Here is a 7,931-nt window from a genome sequence, read left to right as displayed (position 1 = left end):
GACACAGTCCTGCGCAATAATTATTGGGTATCTTTCATCTGCCTGGAATCATGCAAAAAAACCCAGGACGTAATAATGCACAGGACACAGTGTCCCCAGAAGCGCAAAATCTAATGAAGAACTAGGACATTAAGACATTCTGCCAGTTATTGAAACTTACTAAGATGCAGTTTCTACTAAAGCAAACTGGGGATATTAATACTTATTCCCCTTGATGCTCTAAGGATAAAAGTAGGTAAAGCACACAAATCAATAGTTCTAGATAATAACAAAGGCTCAATAAATTACAATTTGAAAAATTACTGGAAAAAATAAAAGCAAACAAAATAAAGCCCATATGGCAAAAGGAATAATAAAAATTTGTTTAAAATTGTAGAACAGTGTAAAATAATGTAAAAATAATGGTACAAAATATGAGACAAGAAACACTGGTGCAAATAGATGGGCATAGTCTTTTAAAACTTCCACAGTAGAGTAGATTGCTATCATGCTATATAAACTTATGGAGACTATAAAATAGTAGAAAGTTCCTAATTCAATTTGCTAAGCTGGTATGACTCTGAAACTAAAACCTGATTAAGATAGAGCACAAAAGAATAAATAATAGTATATATTGACCTATAAGTATAGATGTATTCATTGTAAGTAAATTATTAGCAAATCAATTCCAACAGTACAGTAAAAGAGTAGAACTTGCTGAGGTAGAGTTTATTCTGGGAACAGAAGGACAGTTCAACATTAGGAAATCCACTAATGCTTTTCTTGACATTAATAATTTAAATAAGGAAAAAAAACTTATGATCATCTCTAAAGATTTCAAAAAAAAAAAGCAAATCATAAAATTCAACATCCATTTTTATTTTTAAAAGCTTTTAGTAAATTAGAAGTTATTAAAGATTATAACCACTACTTTAAGTGACATAATTTTATGCCTAGAAAACCTAACATAATCACTTGAAAGATATCCAGAATACTGAGTATTCCATTACAAATGTCTATGTATATGATAAATATGCCCTTGGACATTATTGGTTCTTTTCTGTGCCAACTGTTAACTTTTCAGGAAAATAATTAAAGGACAAGATATAAAAATTTGGGGGTTTCCCCAAATATGGAGACTTATATGAAGAAAACTGAAAAACCTTATTTAGAAACTTGTAGAAATGAAGAAAGGAGAAAAATAATATTACAATGCTGAATATTTTCCAAATTAATTCCTAAAATTACTGCTTTTCATGTACTACATAGTAATTTCAAACATTGTTTTCTTTTTTATTTTTTCCTTTTAATTGGAGGCTAATTACTATATTGTGGTGGGTTTTGCCATACATTGACATGAATCAGCCACGGGTGTTTTCTATTAATAGTTCTTCCATAGGAAGCATCTATGTAGCTTTCAGTACCAAGGACAAATTTCTCCCCTTCCTAAATTTTTCAATGAAGTCTCAGTTATTCTGTTCTCTGGCCTTCCACAGCTCTTTTCCCAGACAACTTATATTGCTGCTGATTTTTTGTTGACAACTTTACATGCTTGATACTCTCTATTAACAGAGGTCATTAACTAAGCCTACAATATGGTTGGCACAGACATTCAATATTTTTTTGCTGATTAAATATTTAGTCCCTACTGCTGCTGCTGCTAAGTTGCTTCAGTCGTGTCCGACTCTTTGCGACCCCAGAGACGGCAGCCCACCAGGCTTCCCAGTCCCTGGGATTCTCCAGGCAAGAACACTGGAGTGGGTTGCCATTTCCTTCTCCAATGCATGAAAGGGAAAAGTGAAAGTGAAGTCGCTCAGTCGTGTCCGACTCTTAGCGACCCCATGGACTGCAGCCTACCAGGCTCCTCTGTCCATGGATTTTCCAGGCAAGAGTACTGGAGTGGGGTGCCATTGCCTTCTCTGTAAAAGCATTCTGAATTATTGGTGGGCAGCTTCTAACTTCAATTACTTCTGGAAATATTTGAAGTACAAAACAAGATTACATTCTGTATAGTTAAATGAGAATACTTTTAAATACTCACTTTCAATTTTAAATGTGTAGATTTCTTACAGAGAATCTCTGAGTAGATGCAAAATGCATTCATCTAACCAATGCAGAAAGCCTCAACATATGCACCAAAACAATCCTCAGGTTCCCCAGGCTTGGAATTCAACATACCCTTTTATTTCTCTTCACAAAAGCTCCATTTTCTCCCTGTAGTTGCAGATTTCTGAGAATGCTCTGCCATCTTCCTTTGCTCACATCCAAGTTCACCTGAAGCCTAGGTAGACAATTATCTACATGCTTAATCTTCCCCCATCAGTGCCTCTCTGCCTCTTACCTGGAGGATTCTTCTGACATTAGGGGAGCTTGTTGCAGGGGCATCTGAAGGTCCTGGATCAACTGTAAATCAATGTTGCAGCCCTCCTCAGCCTGCCATGAGAAGCCCTCTAAGGGAAAGTTCAAGTTCTCTCTCCCACTCTCTCTTTTAGCTAGTTTTGCAAAGTTATCACATTAAAGATGTCTTTGACCAATATAAGTTTAGTTTTTATCAGCCTAATTGACATGTGTGACATTAAATCCATTGAAAACATAAAACTGAAGCTATAACAGTACACTCTGTTAACCAACTTTCTGCCCATATGTTGACTATAGCACGCTAAAGAATTTCATTTGGCTTATATCAGTGAAGAAGAAAACAATCTAAACTCCTTATACTCCTATATATACATCACATGTATGTGTATGAAGTGAAGTGAAGTGAAGTTGCTCAGTCGTGTCCAATCTTTGTGACCACATGGAGCCTGCCAGGCTCCTCTGTCCATGGGATTTTCCAGGCAACAATACTGGAGTGGGCTGCCATTTCCTTCTCCAGGGGATCTTCCCAACCCAGGGATCAAACCCAGGCCTCCTGCATTGTAGGCAGATGCTTTTACCATCTGAGCCACCAGGGAAGTCCCAATGTATGTGTATACAGTTACACAAAAATCTTAAATACTAAGTCCAAGAGTCAGTCTTAATGTGTTAGCTTGATTTGAGGCATCGTTTCATATTTTTTATATTTAACCTAAAATCTCAGAATAATTTCATCCAAAGTATCTTAAATTTATGACAATACATTTTGCATTTGATGAAAACACATATTTCTGAATGGTGTCAAAAACAGCTATCGATTTTCTTTTCAATAGAGTGCAAAACAAACATTCCTAACTCTATTCTTGAAGATTCTTTGCCAGTTTCCTGAATTTTTCATATCATTGAATTTTTTTCTTCTGCCCAGTCAATTAATATTGACAATGTGCCACCAATAGACTTCTTACTATTACAAATGCTTCTACTATCTGGCAGAATTCAATATACTTACTGCTTCTTAGAATTAAATCTGCCTCCCCATTTATGAATAGCAAAATATGCTTTCTGAAGTTTACAGTATTCTTTAAACCTAGGTGTTGGAATTACTCTTTGACATTCAGAAATATCACAGAGTAAACAAAGCTTTTATACTTCTGCTTAAATGGTCATATATTTTGAAATTTTTCTACTTAGAATGATATCAGGTAAAGCAATAATAAATTTAACTGTAAAAAAAAAAAAAAAGCCACTAGACTAATTACTTTGAAAGAACAGAAAATACTCTTCTTTATTAGTAAATTGTTAAAGTCATAGACTACAAAGTTTCACTAAAATTTGGGTGAATTATTTTGTAGCTGCAGCAGGTTATCTGTAGTTTTTCACTTTTTTTCTTCATCTAAATCATAATATCTGTTGAATACTTAGTTTCAAATCCTTTTCAAAAATGGGACCAATACACTCTCACACTAAATTCAGGAAGATTTTCTTATTAGTAACTATTTTCTATGTAATTTCTAATAAGAGAACATTAAAATATGAGAAGCTGGAAAATTAACAGATACTGCTAAGAGAATTATTCTTAAGTACCAAGGATCTTCTTTTGGTTTTCTCTTGTATCAGACTATGTATCCTTCATGTGAGCTATTCTTTCTTGAGAGATGTTCCCTTGGATTTCCTCTTTTCTCACGTACTATTAGAACGATATGAAGATGATGGCCTCCATACTAAGAAGACAAACCAGAGTAGCTTTTTAAGGAAAAAAAAAAAAAAAGAATTAAAGAGGAAAGTTACTGAAACTTTTTTTTTATCACTAAAGCGCAGACTTTCTTTTTTGTATTATTATAATCCTTCACCTATAGTTACTGTATTATATAAGATGCCTGAAGTGAAGACTAAACCATGGGTTTAGACAAGAAAGCAGCAGTCTACTCAGCTTGAGCCTAACCCCAGCTTTAGGTGACAGCTATAAAAGAAGTCCAGTCTGGTTCACCAGAGCAAGAGACCACACAAGATATTTGAAAGTCCAAGCCAAAACCATAGAGCAATGTTCTAAAACAAAGCCATTTTTCAGAATTGCTTACAGACCATTTTCAAAAACCCAGAATTTTGAATTCGTTCTAGCGAATTAGGTCTTCTGAGAATTGGACAAAAGCAGCTCAATCAAAAAAAAATAAATAAATAAAACATTTAAAATGATTCAGGTGTGCAGTCAGGATGAGGATAACTGGTCTATTTATCAAGAATATACCTTTTCACTAAATGTTTTTTCCATAAAACCCCCATGGAGGTTCCTATATAAAACATTCTTGAACCTGATATGATAGTAGGTATTTGAATGAAATTCCATGATAAAATAGAATTTGAAATTAATAAACTTTTGTGCAGCTGCTTGTCTTTTAATATCTATCTATAATTACCATGCTATAATATACTCACAAAGTCTGGATACTAAATACTGAATCTAACCTCACTGATTGAATTGCAAAATATAAAAAAAATGAACTCTAAGACAGCATATAATTTTAAATTATATCCTATTTTCTATGTATGCTTTTAATGTAATAGTTGCATTTTTTAAAGTAAAGAATAAATTAATTTTATTGAAATTTAATCCAACTTTTATGTTGATTCATGATGTCATTTCAAATATCCTTTATCCCTTTCTTTTCATTTAGGATGAATTTTTGTTGTCAGCATACCACTGTATTTGTATTTAAAATTTTTACCTTGTGACTCTCCTTAATTAGGAGAGTCAAGGGTAACAATGATAAAGATAACATATAATTTATTATCAAAATTGTGGCATTATTTATATTTATGCCAGGACCACTACGCTGGACAACAGGGACATGCAGTTACCTAATAAGTGGTCCTAAACAAATGCCTAAATCCCTACAGAGAGTACCTATCTTAGTTTTTTAAAAATAAGTAGAAAAATCTTTCTTAATGCAAATAAGTACTCTTTGTACGTTTTTCCTTAATATTAATAACTTAATATTGATTTTTCAGAGTCTGTTTATTAAATAGGTGGTAGAAGTAAAATGTAGGTTAGACAGAAATTTTCCTGATGTCACAAATCCTTTTATATTTTTTTAGTTGTTTTCTTACTGACAGTGGCCAAAAAGGACACTCTCTACCCTCACTGGGGGAAAGTGTGTGTACACATCTTAGATCAGAGTTTCACAGGCTTTTATAAGCAAGCTTTCAGCATAGAAATTTATGTAAAATAGATTGGGAAGGAAATGGCACCCCACTCCAGTATTCTTGCCTGGAGAATCCTGTGGACAGGGGAGGCTGGTGGGCTGCTGTCCATGGGGTTGCACAGAGTTGGACATGACTGAAGCGACTGAGCGTGCATGCATTGGAGAAGGAAATGGCAACCCACTCCAGTATTCTTGCCTGGAGAACCCCAGGGACAGAGGAGCCTGGTGGGCTGCCATCTATGGAGAGGCTCAGAGTCAGACACAACTGAAACGACTTAGCAGCAGCATGTAAAATAGGTAGCCAATGGGAATTTCCTGTATGACTCAGGAACTCAAACAGGGGCTCTGTGACAAGCTGAAGGGTGGGATGGGGAGGGAGATGGGAGGGAGGTCTGGGAGGGAGGGGACATGGGTTTACCCATGGCTGATTCTTATTGATGTATGACAGAAAACTACAAAATTTTGTAAAGCAATTATCCTTCAATTAAAAATTGAAAAAAAAATGAAAAAAAAAGCAAAGAAATATGCTGAATTCACTACTCCAATTAAAAAAAAAAAAAGACTTCTGACAAACTTTGAAATAGCTGCCTGTTCTTGCTAAGATTTCTCAGACCACTATAAGCCATTCTTCTCTGAAAATTTCTTCAGCTTGGTCAAGGAAAGAATGTGACATCTAAAGTCATTTTTATTTTCACATATAGGAAGAAAGTGTATCAGACACAGACATATATTACTTTATAGATTCCATCTTAGCATTGGCTATTCCTGTAAAAATACATATTTTTGGACATTTTAAACACCACTATCATGACTTCAACCTGTTTTTCAAAATAACTTTATAGAACCAGAAGTTGAGTCTTTACTCTCTACTGATCTCCATGTGCTTACAAAATAAATCATAATATTTGTTTTTTTCCAAAGATATTGAGGATGCAAACATGTCTGGTAACATTCAGACAAAATCCTCCAGGGCTGGAAAAATGCTTAAGAACCAGGGGGTAGAGGCCTTAAGACCTGAAGTGAAAAATGCCCGACTAGCCCAGCCATGCTCCTGGAGGCAAATCCACAGTCCTCAGTCTGACGCAGATCTTGAAGCCTGTCACCCAGCCCCTCTCAACCACACTTCTTCAGGAGTGATTTTGATGTCCCAGCACCCAGAGGGAGACATGTCCTAATATGCCTCCAGAGGCAGCTTCATTGACATTAGTCTGATAGTGAATCCTGAAGTAATCGTGTGGCCCAACAACAATCCTGCTCAGCCATGGTCTGGGGACAGTCCTGCCCAACCAGGAACCTGGCAGGAGGCACAGCCCTCCATGTCGTAAGGGACAAGCTTTCAGAATTTGGTCTCAGCAATGGATTCTGAAGCAGCCCTGTGACTTTGTTCTGGTCCTCAGCTGTTGTCAGGGGCTACTTCTGCCTAGCAACTTATTAAGAGCACACCCAGAGACCCAGAGAGAGCTGCACACATCCTTGTGCCTGGTAACAAGCCCATCTGTGAACCTTAGAGCATACCATTGTTCTAGTGCCAGCACTACTGACCAAGGTTTTAGAGGGAGTCCTATTCACCCAAGGACCAGACACAACGCATGTGAGCCCAAACCTCTGGTAAAAGGCCTGCAAATACAGATCCTACTACAGACCCAGCAGCAGCTACACGACTGGCTGCAACCCAGCTCTACCATGGTTGAAAATAGTGCCATCATCCTGGAACTTGACAGAAGAAATCTACTTGCTAACACCAGTCAGTAAACATGGGAAGATGTATTCACCTCTTCAGGTGTGCAAAGCAACACAAGGCTACAAGTATCATGAAGAAAAAAGTGAATGTGATACCACCAAAAGACACTAGCAAAGATCTATGCATCTGTGTCTATTTTGCCGTCTCACATTCAGGGTTATCGTTACCAGATCTAGTGAAGTGAAGTCGCTCAGTCATGTCCGACACTTTGCGACCCCATGGACTATAGCCTACCAGGCTGTTCTGTCCATGGAACTTTCCAGGCAAGAATACTGGAGTGGGTTGCCATTTCCTTCTCCAGGAGATCTTCCCGACCCAGGGATTGAACCTGGGTCTCCTGCATTGTAGGCAGATGCTTTACCATCTGAGCCACTAGGGAAGTCCCTAAATTTTAAAAATTAATATATGTGGAAAATTTACAAATATTTAGAAAACAAGCAAGACATTCCTGAACAACTAATGAATCAAAAAAGAAATCAAAAAGAAAACCCAAAAGCATCTTGAGACAAACAAATGGAAACACTGCATATCAAAACTTATAGGATTCAGTTAAAGCAGTTCTAAGAGAGAAGTTTTTGGTGATAAATACCTAAATTAGGAAAAAATAAAGACAGCAAACAACCCAGTGCAAAACCTCAAAAAACATGAAAAAATGA

General features: G+C 36.4%; 1 non-coding gene across 1 annotated transcript; it reads right to left on the bottom strand.

Annotated features, from left to right (window-relative positions):
• Nucleotides 1–7,582: 7,582 nt before the first annotated feature.
• On the bottom strand, nt 7,583–7,654 carry TRNAC-ACA (transfer RNA cysteine (anticodon ACA)). Its single transcript has one exon. It is a non-coding gene; the product is annotated as a tRNA-Cys (tRNA).
• Nucleotides 7,655–7,931: the final 277 nt, after the last annotated feature.

The sequence above is a fragment of the Bos javanicus genome, chromosome 5, assembly GCF_032452875.1.
Source record: "Bos javanicus breed banteng chromosome 5, ARS-OSU_banteng_1.0, whole genome shotgun sequence".
In the NCBI taxonomy this organism is placed as follows: domain Eukaryota; kingdom Metazoa; phylum Chordata; class Mammalia; order Artiodactyla; family Bovidae; genus Bos; species Bos javanicus.
This window is presented reverse-complemented; position numbering and strand designations above follow the sequence as displayed.